We start from the raw sequence: 13,616 nt of genomic DNA, 5'->3' as shown, positions 1-13,616 counted from the left end.
TATCTCAAATTGGGGTCATCTTGGTACAGTCCTCAGGTCACCTCATAGATTTTAAGTTGGATTCAGGTCTGTGCAATTGCCAAGTTATTCCAAAACTTTTTCTGGTGGAGCCATTGGGTTTTTTGGTTAGTTGATGTGCTGATAGGTGAAACATCTCTTTGTCTCAAGTTTTTCAGCAGATTTTGTCTGAGAACTAACTATGACTTGGAACTGTTAAAATGTCCTTCCACCTTGACTAAAACTCCAGTTCAAACTTAAGAAAAACTGCCCTAAAACATGATGCTGCCACCACCATGATTCATCGTAGGTATGGTGTTCTTTTGGTGATGTGCAGTGCTGTTTCTGAGCCAAATGTACGTTTTGGAATTATGGACAAAAAGTTCAACCTTGGTCTCATTGCATCATAACAAGTTTTCCCATATAAAGTAAGCTGGGCATATGAAGAATGTGGAGATTGTGTCACATGTAGCACACAAACAGTTCTTGCAAGAAATTCCTGCAGGGCCTTTAGTTTTACTGTAGGCCTCTTGGAAGTCCATCTTCCCAGTTTTCTTTTTGTCCTTTTATAAGTATTGACAGGATATCCCGTTATTGTTAGTGCCTCTGTTCTGCCATATTTTTACTACTTATTTACTACTTATGACTGTCTTCACTGTGTATCCTGGTATATTTAATGCGTTTGAAATTCTTTTGTACCCTCTTGCGAACTGAAATCTTTCAACAGCAATATCCCTTTGCTGCATTGTAGGCTCTTTGCAGTCTTTAGCTTTTGCTGTAAGAGCTAAGTGTGAAGCAAATGTCAGAAAAATCTAACTAATTAAACTAGAACATCTGAAATATATTTGATTTAAATCTGTAACTTTGACTGATTGGTTACATGTCGTAACTAGTGGATTTGAATGGGACTGGTTAATTTTGACAAACACTGACATATCTGCAGTAAGAGGGATATGCAAACACGTTATTATTCAACACCATAAAAGATGATTATAAAACTGAATTATACAAGTTATAGGTAAGATGAAAGAAGTTCTGAAAAGTGTGCAGAAGTGTTATGTCCATTGTAGTAGTTTAAAAAGTAATAATGTAAGAAAATATACAGAAAATATACAGAAAATACAATCTACACACAAACAAAAGAGCTGGCCAGTGGCTCACAGGAAACAACATTTATGCATTAAATTATCTGTAACCTCTGAAAAATTCACTTTGTGTTTGCTTGTTTGCAAATCATAACTAGTGGATGTTATTGCTACAAAGTACATGCATATTATATAAATACAGTATTACACAACAGCAGCTCTTTACTTTCTTGCCAGCAACTGTGGGTTGAGATGTTGATTCTGATGATGCACTGATTCTGCTATCTGTGAATTAAATGAGAAACTTAATAATCACCTTTGGCATTTCTAGTACACTTAAGTGCCTGCTTACAACTGAGGACACTTTGGTCAGGGACGTAACTTGAACTAAACAACCCATGATCCACCATTAAAGACTAAAGACTCACTTATAATTAAATAAATATACGCAATATATCCATCCATTTTCTCCCACTTATCCAATTCAGAGTCATGGGAAGGGGCTGGAGCCTATCCCAGCTGCCATAGGGCAAGTGACAGACTGACAACCGGGACAGGTCGCCAGTCTGTTGCAGAGCTAACACTGAAAGATAGATAGCGATTCACAACTAAGGCCAATTTAGAATCACCACTTAATCTAACCCCACTAACTGCGTGTCTTTGGACTGTGAGAGGAAGCTGCAGTACCAGGAGAGAACCCACAAAGACATGGAAAAAAAATGCAAACACCACATAGAAAGGCAAGATGGCGGATTCGAATCCAGGCCCTTCTTGCTAAAACACAACTGAAAATGTAAAAAGAGAGAAAACAAACTGCAATTTTTCTTTCAGCTGTCAATTAGTAGAGATGCAGGCCCTCAATAATTCCCCAGAGTGTGCTGCATGGACTTCAGCACCTGTGATTCCCACGGTTTTGGGTTTAAATGTCTAGGAACACTTGTTAAGCCTTCAATTGTGATATGAACACCGAAGCTACTTCCCAAGGTGGTTTGTAAATGCTAATGGATTCTTGCCAAAATGAAAATAGTCAATGACCATCAGCTGGGGACCTTAGGATGCCACATAGTAGAGCAGGGCGATATGACCAAAAATATTTATCACGATATACATTTGAAAATTTGCGATAACGATATAACTGACGATATAATTGACACTAGAAAATATACTTTACAACTCCACAACTTTTTTAGTGCAAAAAAGCCCATCAATGTATTTTCACTTAAACAAGCAGCTGTTTTTTATGTGCATTAATGTTATATAAAAATGTAACAGTGCAAATTCCTTGCTGACAGTTTAACGAAAAGGCATTTCCAGTGGAAATTGGCCGACATATCCTCAGCATAACCATGTATAATATCCACAAAACTTAAAAAGAGGTTATACACACACAATACGGTAATATTATGTTGAAGCACAGTATCTATCACTCCGCGAGGCTCCTGCCTACGATAGCCGCAATGCTCCGACAATCCATCAAGCGGTGCGGGTTCGTAGCTTAGCAAAGTCGCACTAAAACATCTGACAGATTTTCGAGCGCCGTGTACGACATAAAATCATTTCGAGGTCAGTAAACACAACCAGAGTTCATACATAAGGCACACGGGATCATAAGGGTCACTGTCGATTTTCAGAAAAATCAAAGGATTGATTTTAAGGGTGCCGTATTTTCCAAACAATACGGTAATAACGACGGCCCACTAGCATGTGCTACCAAAAATAGTGCTTTGTTGTGTATCTGACGGACGAAAGCTAAACCAGTTCCACACCACTGAAGTTGCAGCATTTTTACAAACCAATTCTGGTTCATCCGTTTCATTTAACAACCCACTTTCACTCTTCTCATTCTGCGTCGCCACCATGTGCGTATGTAAACATAGGCACTGCGCATGCGCGTTTTACCCATATTCTATCGTGATATGTCATTTTCCTATCGTTGACCAAAATTACACCGGTATTACCGTGAACGGTATGATATAGCCCAACCCTAACGCATAGTAGCAGGGCTGAACGGTGACATGTGATTTGAGCACCAGAACACAAGAAAGAAAGTAGAAAGCCAAGAGTGTGCCACACATTTATGTCTGTTTATTTATTTAAAGATTTTGAAACCACTTCATTTAACAGAAAACTAAAGCTCAGAGACATGAGAAATGCGCTCCACATCTGATTACATCTGCTGCATTTACTGGCATTATAGTATCATTTCAAACAAATAAGTTAAAAGGTGATACATATAGTTACTTTTTTTTTTTAGATTGCTTGCTGTCACTTGTCTAGTAGAGTTTTCCAAGACCATGCTGGATGTGTTCCCTTTTATTTTATTTGTGTAGGTAAATCTGCAGAAGTTAAGCAGTACATTTTCTCTGAACAATATTTGGTTGGTTTGGAAGAAAATCCCTCTGTTTACTTTCTCTTTAAACAACAGCATGTGTTAAAAAAACAAAAACAAGGGGGAACAGTGTGAAATTGAAATGAAGAGGTTCAAATTGCAGAAAGGAATTGTGTATTTAGTCACTCGCAATTTTGTGCACGTACACCCGCTGAGCTGATTTCCTGAAAAACAGGAGTGGTAGATGCAGAGACGCACAATCAACACTGGAACTCACAGGTGAGTCAAGGGCAGAGGGCCGCTGCAGCATTTGACTAAAGCCCGAGGGCCAGATATATAAACAATGCATGTGCCTTTCCATGTGCATAAACTGCTATTTACAAGGGAATAAAGTGTGATAAAAATGTGCCGGCCGCACATATATTTCAGTACACATATACGCTCGTTAACATAAACAGAAGTTAAAACAGAACAAATGATTTTTACTGAGCCAATTATCACTGTGATATTATCCCTATTTTTCTGCTTTTCAACCAACAATTTTTTATCAGGTCGTGTTGTATCAATTCTTATAAGGTGGCTAATTATGGGTCTATATTTTATCTGTATTTTCTGCTGAAATCGTATATGGAAATGATGATCATTTTTTGGCTAAAGAGAAGAGTAGCAATGATGTGCATATGTGTAAAACAATGACTAAGCTTTATAAAGAGTGGATTTGTAGCTTTGTTTAATCATCCAGTGTCAGGTGCCGGTTTTAGGAACATAAATATTTCAGTGTGTTTGGTTTTTCAGAAATATGTCAATCTCTCTCTCGCCTGTAGAAGATAACATCCCATCAGCAATGGATGTGTGAGTTTAACGTTCCAGTCTCTCCTCCTGTCTCTGTGATTGATATGGATGGATGGGTGGATGGATGGGATGTGAGGTACACTATACCTATGCAGCTGGCTACACCAGCTGTGTAGTGGCCTCCCTCCTGCTTTACACATTTAACTGCAAGCTGAAGCCTTTGTCAACACTTTCAGGCCTCTTAAACAAACAGATATGCTTGTGTGTTGGGCTTTGAGCTCTGTCAAATAAGTCTTGAGTGCACAGCGGTGCACTGTTGTCGAACAGATCCAGTGTAGACCCTAACAGAGGATAGCAGATGCTGCTATTGTGATGTTGACATGCTGCTTCCGCTGTGTGGCCACTTTAGACAAGGTGATGGGACGAAATACCAATTAGCTCAGGCAGCAGACAGCACTTTCTGTTCAACTAAAGTGCATAGCAAAACCATCATTAAAATGGTGCCTGCAAGAAATGCCTGTGTGTGGGGTTGTGTCAGTGTGTCAGGGCAAAGGGGGAGAAAACAAGAGCTTTACTTTTAACATCAGGGGCCATTTTGTACAGACAGCGCTCAAAAATATTTAAGTACAACCTCAATCTTTTCATGACCTTTAGTGAATTAGAGGTACACTCGTCAAAGTGAAATGTACTCATCATCATCTGCTCTTTTCAGTTCAAAAGAGAATTGCAGAATCCCAGTGCTGCCTGATGAGACAAAGCAAACCACTATGCTGGGTACATTCTGGTCTAAGCAACTAATAGCTGGAATTAAAGGGGTGGCCGCTCTGATACAAAATTAGAACCTGTCTATTTAAACACTGAATGCAATCTTGCTAGTGAGCTATCCGGCTGGCAGTTTACTGTTGTTCAATGAGAGACTGTCTCTTTAGAGCATGTGTAAAATGATGGTAGGAGGCCGTCAACACGACAGCAGCAGGTAGCCATTTGTGTTTTAATCAACAAAAGTTCAGTTAAGCTGGGAACACTCTACTGGAAACAGTCTAAGATTTCACACATTTACTACAACATGTTTTTTTCTACATGGTCTTTGCTAGTATTTTCTCCACTGTGAGAGAGGAGAACAAACTTGTAATAAATCACACCTAAAACGACTGTTAGCAATGACCTGATGTTAAAAAACAAAAAGAAAGAAGATTCAAATCTATTCAGATCAGTTCATATATACATACATATATGTATATATATATATATAGATAGATAGATAGATAGATAGATAGATAGTGCTGGCCACCAACAGCCAAGGCGAAATTTTGTGTTATATTTTTGCCACACGCTCAGTGTTGGAGGGCCTTCAGTCTGGGCATCTTTGTTTTTCAATACCAGACAGATGTGGGGGAAGATTTGACTATGAAACAGTGGACACTGCACGCTGAATGACAAGTAGCTAAGTGACCATGCCATTTATTTCTCTCTATTTTGACACTAATTGGGGATTATAATTCACAAAATTAGTATGAATATGAAACTATCTATTGAGTGCGCATATAAATATACCATGGAAGCTTTTCCCATAAACCTTTCACAACTCCCTTCAACAGTTTTCCAACCAGGAATCTGCATCATTTATATGCGCTGCACACAAACTAACTGGACCCAGAGGCACTGAACATTAATCCTGGAATAATGCACAAATAGTAAAACTCTTCTGGCTTTTAAAAAACCGAGGCCATAATTTGCAGACACTATATAGTGCATGACCTTATTTGGTTCAGTCAACCGTCACCTGTCAGGTTAATAGTAAATGCTGAACTACACCTGCTTCTGAAAAAATGCGTACATGCAGACAGTGAGCATGAAAAAAAAAAACTACAGAGTTAAGAAAGTCAAATATCACTTGATGTGTGATGAAAGCATGCTGTAAATTTAATGTTACATTATCTGTGAGTTTAAACTTTAATTGTAGGCAGCCAAGCTTCACTGTGTAAGTTGTGTTTCACACATGAGTGGACTCTGGCTTTTTACTTTTCCTCACATTAATTAATTACTAATGTCTCCCGTTTAGGTGGGATCAAATAATGCTAAAGAGATAAATAAACATATGGGCTTTACGTTTAGCTGCTGATTAAATCCTGTTATGTGTCTGTACTCTAGGTCAAAGATCCTGCCTGCATTATTAATCTCAGGTGCAAGATGTCATCTCTGATCTGTTCAAATGTACGTGCGTCAGTGACACCGCACACCAAAGGGAAGTCAAGCACCTGTGAAGGTTAACAGTCATCACCTCAATTTGTCTGCTCCTCCCATCAACTCCAACTCGTGTCAAAAGCTACGGTGGATGAGGACTGTACATGGATGAGTAGCGTTTGATGAGATGTGAGTGGTGGAATGTATTACCAAATGTCAGCATGTCTTTTCCTGGATACAGCCGTGTCAATTACACACAGGAAATGAGCGCTTACCACTGCACAGAATATGCAGCTCGGAAAGATTGAAAGACATCACCTCTGGTTATGACATAGTTTCAACTTTGAGGTCGTTGAATGTCCAAAAACCGACTCAACTGAATAGGCAATCCTGAAGTTGTTAAATAGGTTGTAACCCAGTGTACAGGAGGGAAAGGCATTACAACATTTCCCCCATCTTCACCAAACTAAAGAAAAAGAAATACATAAAATAACAACAAGACATTCACACAGCCTGAGTAATTAGGGATTTGGAGGGTGATTTTCAAAGAAAAATGGAAATGGAGGAGTGAAAATAATTCTGCCCTACAGTACATATTCCTCCTCCAGCAAAATGAAAAGATCCCAAGGTAGTAGGCCCATAATTATGATGTTTAACAGCACTCTGCTCATTGTGCAATTACTACACTCGGTTCTAAAAACTCATCCAGCAGAGGCAGCTATAGCCATAATTCATTACCTCAAGCTTGTAAATAGCTCTCTCTCTCTCTCTCTCTTTTTTCATTCCACAGATGACTCTAGCCTCCCATGTGACAGTGTGAGTGGGTGGCAAGAAGAGCGCTTTGATTAGAGAAGCTTTGACCTTTAGTAATCTGTCAGTCAGAGGCATCAGAGGCTAGAAAAGCGTGTCTAATTCACTGTAAAGCGTCTTGATTAAAGCCTCCATCTGAAGTTTCCTGAAGATGTTTGCTTCACCTTTATTTATGCATTCATTTTCTGTTTTGAATTTGAAGAGAAATTTGCCCAAAGGCAGAACAGTTATGCAGATGATGACCTTGGACATTTAAAATAAACCTTTAAAAAAATAAATCACTCAAAACAAGAAACCAGACAAGACAGGTAAGGTAATTTGTAGAGGCTTTCAGTTGACTAAAAGCAATTGCAAACACATTTTGAGCATACTGAATGGATAAAAGAGAACTTTTTTTTCTTACCATATGTGTTGCTGTACTTCTCTGGACACCTGAGAGATCTCTGCTATCTGTCCTCAGTGGTCTGGTGGGTCAATATTCCTGTGCAATGTCTGATTTGTATTTCCTTGCCTAAACCACTTAGAGTAGTGATTTATAAGGAGCGGTTTTATTTTAAAATCAATTTTTGACAGAATGAACCCCAGAGCAAATATTTGAGAATTGGAGCGATGAGAACTTTATTAGAGACACGGTGCTCTTATTGAGCTACATCTGAGGTGTCTGCGTTGATTTTCACAAAGATGTGAGAAAATCTCATTACTATAGATAAAAGTTTTTAGTATATTTCAGTAGTTTTTCTACAAAATCTGCTTAGACAAGAATTGCTTGATTCTGGCTATAAATTGAAGTGGTTATTTGTGAGGTCAATTTTAGGTATGAAGTCAGGACTACACTAAATCTCAGATTCTATCAACGTGATGAGCAAACAACTCTAAAAAGTTCTGATCAACATCATTATTTTTGTGTTTTTGCTACTATTAAAATAAACTCTAGCAGGAGTGGCATAATAAAATTAACTACAAGGGAAGATCATGGTCTCGGTTAAGGGTACCTTGTTGAGTTTTGTTGTAAACAAACCAAATTTATGCTAGCATTCAGGGTTCTTTGGTAAACATCCTTGAGCTTTAACAAACACATTGAATAGATTTCCATCTATTCATCTAAAGGTTTTTACAAAAACACAGTTAAGCCTTTTTTGTTTGCATGCTTGTTTACTCCAAAGAGCAACCTCTGGTTAATGTGAAACACAGTTCCTCTAATGGCCACTTGAGGCTGACTTCAAAATCAAGTCAGGCCCCACTGACTCCGGTTTTACGTGCACATTCAAGTTTCAAATTCCAACTTCTGACTTATTCAGGGGTGCACATTAGCATATTCCAGAAAAAGTGATAGGAATATTGCTTAATACTTATAGACAGAGCTCTCCGTATGACTTAATGAGTCAATAGTGGAAGTATAGATTAAAGGTTTACAGTTTTACTGCTGCTTACTTTTGGTATGTTGGACTTTGCGAGCGGAAAATCCGACTTGAAGGAGCGGTCCGCAAAACAAATCTGACTGGGAACTTGGAATTTCCGACTCCCGCTGTATTTAGAAACCCACCATAAGATGGTTAACTACAGAGGTGCAAAAACCAGTTTGTTTCCTCCCTTCATAACAACTACATGATGGCTGTGGGAAATGCAAATACCCATTCTGGAGTTATACTAGAAGGAATTGAAGTTATTGTGTTGTGTGGTAGTGACCATCCAAGAAATAGTTTCAGCTTTTGAGAGTGAATGTCATGTACTGAGCTGGTTATACAGTACTAATATATGTATGTGTCCACAGTTAGATCCGTACGTTTTTTTCCTTGAGTTTTACTGTACACCAGTTTTGTTCTGTACACCAGCACAGATGATTTAAAATATTTTTATACACCCATTATTAAGATAAAACCTATAGATGGGAAGTTGTGACACTATAGTTTTATTAATGATTAAGACATGCATATTGTAATATAATGTTCCCTTTCTCATCTACAAAGTTGTGCAACTAATTGACGTATTATCTTCCCCCCCCCCTTTTTTAAATCCCTGCTAGAGCAGATCACCTGAATAGAGAATCCTATGGTATGTGATTTATCATTTGAGAGACTCAGAATCAACAAACATATTTGTACACTTCTGTCTAACACCCTTTCCAGAAAAATCTACTTGTTCAAATCAATATCCCTTCCATTGTATTTTTGCAGACTTTAAATCTCAATGTCAGTGTGGATGTGCATTTACTATAGCATAGTGTAAGACTTCAGCTTCTGTAAAGACCAAACTTTTCCTCCCTGGGGATCCGACACTGGAATGAAACAGAGAACAGGAGGAGAAGGCAAAAGGTAACTGTCGCCCGCCAATAAATCAATACGCTGCTTTATTACTTCAGAGAACAAAAGGCTCTGCACTGAGATCGATTGCACCTCTGAGGAGCCTCTGATAAGAAAAAAATATAAATAAATAAAACTCTCCTGGCATTTGGCTGCTCCATCCCTACGACCAGATCAGCATCAATTTATTACTGATGTGATGGTTTCCGCCTGATGTGTTTTTGTATAAGCACAAATCAATCCCGAGTTTATTAGCCACTATGATGCATTGTAAAATGACATTACTCAGGGTGCTAGATGAATGCCATTCATTAGGAGGTGAGGCTGCATCGACCGTGGATGTGCAGAGAATGAGAGCGAGTGAGTGAAAGGCAAGTGGAAGAAAACAGTTCTGGAGTTTGGGCTGAATTTATCTGTACTGGGGATGAAATAAGTGTTAAGCTAGATTACAAGGCGTAGAAGAGGACAATATTAATTTGAAGATTAACCCCTTAACTGATATTTGATTAGTTTTTTAGACTTTTACATCATCATTGCAATTCTCCCCTAATTATATTGTAACGACCGTGGGTTAGTGGAGCTAAACTGGCGAAACTGCTCACTAGCTAAACGGCTAGCGGGATGCTAGCGGCTATCGCTAAACTTCGCAACGGATGGAGAGCGCTCGTGCCTCATACACCGCACGACCCCGAGCGTCTCAACAGCAGACTGATAATCCCTAAATGATCCAGCAGGAGGCAGTAGTGGTTCACACCAGTCGTTTATTTACCATCTTTTTCTACAACCACGTAACGCTGCTGACACCGAACCCCTATCCCGCTCCCACCACATAGAGTCGCGGTGTCAGCCAACCATGCCAATTCAACCCACTCCACAGAACACACATCAACTTCACTGTGGCTTACATTAACATAACACTAACACAACATGCGAATCAAACACATAGGAACTAGCAGAACGATAGAAAACACAGACAACACAATACCCAGAATGCATCTGGCTAACAACCCCAGCCAGGTCATTACACAGCCCCCTCCCAAAAAGGTTTAGTGTCCCCACAACCTTAACTGTCCACTCTGTAGTCCAGCAAATGTCCGGGCCGGCGTCGAGTACGCTTCGGCCTTGACTGGGAATCCATGGCGCCCCCATTCGGGCCGGGCGTAGGGGGCAAGGAGTCCCCAGGCTGCACACCAGCCTGTGGGTTGGGGGCAAGCGGATGGTATGGCGCCAGCCTGTCCTTGTGTAGCACCACCCGCCTTCCCCGTCCCGGCATCCAGACTCTGAAGACCACCTCCGATAGCTGTTCCAGGATCTCGCCCGGGCCTTGCCAGTGGCTCATGAGCTTGGGGGTCAGCCCCCGCTTCCTCTGGGGGCAGAACACCCAGACCTGATCTCCGGCCCCCAGCATAGGACCGTGCGCACGGGTATCATACGCCCGTTTCTGGCGGGCCCCGGCTCCCTCCAACGTCCGTCTTGCCAGCTGATGCACCGTGTGCAACCGCTCCCTGAGCCGCCGGAAGTAGTCCATCTCTGGTCCACCGGCAATCTCCGGCTCAGGGGGCGCCCCGAACACCAAGTCCACCGGGGTTCGGAGCTCCCTTCCGAACATCAACGCCGCAGGAGTACACTGACTTGACTCCTGCACTGCTGTTCGATACGCCCACAAAACAAGGGGCAGGTGTTGGTCCCAGTCCCTCTGATGTTGGCTGGTCAGGATGGCCAGCTGGGTGGCCAGCGTGCGGTTGAACCGCTCAACCAGACCATCGCTCTGAGGATGGAGGGGGGTGGTCCTCGTTTTTCTCACCCCCAGCCTCCGACACACTTCTCCCAGCACCTGGCTCTCAAAATTCCTCCCTTGGTCGCTATGGAGCTCCTCCGGTACACCAAACCGCGTGAACATCTCATCCACCAGAGTCCGCGCCGTCGTCACCGCACTCTGATCCGGCACCGCGTACGCCTCTGGCCACTTTGAGAAATAATCCATCGCGACCAGGACATACCGGTTGCCGGCATCAGTAACAGGGAACGGACCTAGGATGTCCACTCCGATCCGCTCCATTGGCGCCCCAACTAGGTATTGCTGCAATGGGGCATGGGAGCGCTGGCTGGGACCTTTCTGCGCCGTGCAGTCGTCACAGCAGTGGACATGGATCTCCACGTCCTGACGACACCCCGGCCAGTAGAACCGCCGTCTCAGCCGTCGCACCGTCTTGCCATTCCCAAAATGGCCGGTACCTGCAGCCCCATGAACCCAGCGGAGGACCTCAGGCCGCAAGGCCCGGGGAACCAGGAGCTGGAGTATGTCGCCTCCCCCGTCTGGCGCTCGCCACCGCCGGTAGATTACACCACCATGGAGCTCCAGGCTGTTCCACTGGGAGTACAGCGACTTGGTCTCGGGCCCCTGGGAAGACACGGCGGACCAGTCTGGCCGTGTCCCTGCCTCCATCCAGTCCCTCACCATCCCCAGCGCTGGATCGCTCACCTGGTGCTGCTGTAGCTCCGCCGCGGTGAAAGGCTCCTGCCCTTCATCCACACCCTCAGGTTCCGCTGCTGCCGATGTCGGACCCCGGTCCAGCTCCTCCAGGCGCCTGCAGTACCGGCACTCATCCGCAGAACAGGGACGCCTGGACAGGGCGTCAGCGTTGGCGTGCTGCCGTCCTGGTCGGTGCTGGGCCTCAAAGTCGTACTCTTGTAGTATTTCCAGCCACCGGGCCACCTGACCCTCCGGCTGGCGAAAGTTCAGCATCCAGGTTAGGCTGGCGTGGTCAGTCCTGAGCAGGAACTTAGTGCCCAGGAGGTAAGGTCGGAAATGACGAACCGCCAGGACCACAGCCAACAGCTCATGCCGGGTAACACAGTAATTCCTCTCGGCCCGGCTGAGGCTGCAGCTGTAGTATGCCACCACTCGCTCCTCAGCCTCTCCCCTCTGGGAGAGCACCGCTCCGACCCCCACGTTGCTGGCGTCAGTGTCCAAAAGGAAAGGCTGGCTGGGGTCAGGATACGCCAAGACCGGGGCACTCACAAGGGCAGTTTTCAGCTGCTCAAAAGCCGCTGCACAGTCCTCCGTCCAAGCAAACCGCTGACCCTTGTTTGTCAACTGATGCAGGGGGCTGGCGACGGTGGCAAAGTCTTTTACAAACCTCCTATAATAGGAGGCCAGCCCCAGGAAGCTTCGTAGCTCGGCGACGTTCGATGGGGGGGGCCAGTCCCCCACAGCAACCACCTTCTCGGGGTCAGTAGCCACCCCCTTTTCGCTCACCACATGTCCCAGGAACTTCACCTGGCGAGCAAGAAGGTTGCACTTGGCCGGGTTCAGCTTTAGTCCGGCCCCGCGGATGGCAGTCAGAACCTCTCGTAGGTTAGCCACGGCCTGTTCAAAGTCCTTAGCATGAGTCAGCAAGTCATCCAAATAGACCACGCAGCGGGCACGGGGAATGTCTTTGAGGACCTTTTCCATTAACCTTTCAAACGTGGCTGGTGCATTGCATAGTCCAAAAGGCATCACCTTAAACTGCCACAGTCCTTGCCCTATGGTGAATGCAGTCTTGGGCCGTGCCTCGGCAGCGAGCTCAACCAACTGGACCCAGCGATGTAATCCAGTGCGTCATCGATGCGAGGTAACGGGTAAGAGTCCTTGCGGGTGACCGCGTTCAAACGCCTGTAGTCCACACAAGGGCGCCACCCCCCTGTTTTCTTCCGCACCATAACCACAGGTGCGGCCCATGGACTATCCGAGGGTTCAATGACGCCATTAGCTGCCATCTCTTTTATCAGTCCCTCGGCAGCTTGGCGTTTGGCGAGGGGCAGGCGGTGGGGCCGCAGCCGGATTGGAGCAGCTGCTCCAGTGTCTATAGTGTGCTGCACCAGGCCCGTCCTTGTGCAGTCCTCTTCCCTGGCGGCAAAAGTGTCCATAAACTCTGCCAAGAGGCTCTGCAGCTGCCGCTGCTGTGTCGCACTGAGGTGCACCCCACTCCGCCGCCCAAGCTCCTCTACTGCCGCGACAGTCTCAGGTGACGGGGAGACTGCCGAGCTAGGCGGCGACTCTGGCTGCGGGATGTTGGCCCTGCTTACGTTCACCCCCTGGGTCCTCTTCCGCACCCTGGCCGCTCTCGGCCCCTG

Source organism: Perissodus microlepis, chromosome 17 (assembly GCF_051167445.1).
Source record: "Perissodus microlepis isolate ML-2025 ecotype Zambia chromosome 17, ASM5116744v1, whole genome shotgun sequence".
Lineage (NCBI taxonomy): Eukaryota > Metazoa > Chordata > Actinopteri > Cichliformes > Cichlidae > Perissodus > Perissodus microlepis.
This window is presented reverse-complemented; position numbering follows the sequence as displayed.